The sequence below is a fragment of the Meles meles genome, chromosome 17 (assembly GCF_922984935.1).
Source record: "Meles meles chromosome 17, mMelMel3.1 paternal haplotype, whole genome shotgun sequence".
NCBI lineage: Eukaryota > Metazoa > Chordata > Mammalia > Carnivora > Mustelidae > Meles > Meles meles.
In genome coordinates, this window is record NC_060082.1 from 54,704,095 (window position 1) to 54,705,954 (window position 1,860).

Here is a 1,860-nt window from a genome sequence, read left to right on the forward strand (position 1 = left end):
TTTTCAATTCTCACTCTGCTCATCTGTGTTTCTCAACCCCTCCCTCAAACCACCAAAACTGTTCTCATCGAGGCCACTAATGACGTCCATGTTTCCAAATCCAGTGATGACTTCTCAGTTCACACCTCCTTTGTCTCTAAGAAAAATTTAATAATCTAGATGACTTCCTGCTCCTTTTTTTTAAAAAAAGATTTTATGTATTTATCTAAGAGAGAGAGAGAGCATGCACTTGTGTAAAGGAGAAGAGGGAGGAGCAGAGGGAGAGGGAGAAGCGACTCCTCACAGAGCAAGGGAGCCTGATGTGGGGCTCTATCCCAGGATCCTCAGATCATGACCTGAGCCAAAGGCAGACATTTAAGTGACTGAGCCACAGGCTTCCCCCCACCCCATTTTTTGTTTTGTTTTGTTTTGTTTTTTAAGATTTTATTTATTTATTTGAGATGACTTCCTCCTTCTTGATTAATTCCTTCACTTGGCTCTTAAGATACCATATGTTTCTAGATTTCTTCCAGTTTGCTGGTCACTCCTTCTCATTCTCCTTTGCTGGTTCCTGCTCACTTCCTTGATCTCTAAACAATGAAGAATACCAGAGCTCCATCTTTAGACATCTTGCCTCCTTTACTCGGTGTTCATCACCTTAATGATCTCATCTAATCTCTTTCAATAAGCTGATGACTCCCTATCATGGGCTGAATTGTGTCTTCCAAAATTCATATATTAAAATCCTCACCCTCAGTACCTCAGAACATGACTATATTTGGTGAAAGGGTCTGTAAAGAGGCAATTAAGGTTAAATGAGGCCATCAAAATGGGCCCTAATCCATTGTGACGATTGTCCTGATAAAAAGAGGGAATTCTGACATGTAATGAGACACAAGGGATCTGATTGCATAGAGAAAGACCACACGAGGACACAGCAAGAAGGCAAGATAAGAGACCTCAGAAGAAACCAAACCTGCTGACACCTTGAACTTGGATTTCCAGACTCTAGAAAGATCGGAAAATACATTTCTGTTGTTTTAGCCAGTTATTCTGTGGTTTTATGTCATGGAAGCCCAAGCCAATTCTTACATTCCCATGGTTATTTCTCCAGCTCAGATCTTGCCCTGGGACTTCTATAGACAACTGGCTACTTAACATCTCCACTTGGATATCTAATAGGCATCTCAGGCTTCACATGACCTTCCCCCCAAAGCCATTTCTCTGACAGTCTTCCTATCTTAGTAAATGACAACTCCAAGCTTATTGCCTAAGCCAAAAACCGTGGAGTCCCCTGTGACTACCATCTCTCTCTCTTTCTCTCCTCACCCTTTCCTCTAATCTTCCATATTAAGGTCACAAGCAAATATGTCCCTGTCCAGCTCTACCTTCAAATTATATCCCAAACATATGACTTTATATATCACCATTATGTCATGACGTTGGTCCAATCTCCATCATCAGTTACCTGGGGAAGTCCAGTAGCCTCCAATCCATTCTTCCTCTTTCTGCCTTTTTCACCTTCTTGGTCCTTTTCCAGCTCTGAAGCCAGACTGATAGTATGAACACATACTGGCTCACATCACTCCTCTGCTCAAAACCCTGCTCCTGCATCACTCAGAATAAAACCAAGTCCTTACTATGCCTCACATCTTCCACCTCATTTCCTAGTCTTTTCTCTTTCACCAACTTTGCTCCAGCTCAGCTGCCTCCAACTTTTCTTTTTTTTTTCTTTTTAAAAGATTTTATTTATTTATTTGAGAGAGAGAGAGTACAAGGCAGGTGAGGGGCAAGGGAAGAGAAGCAGACTCCCCACTAAGCAGGGAGCCCCATGCGGAGCTCGATCCCAGGACCCTGGGACCATGACCTGAGCCAAAGGCA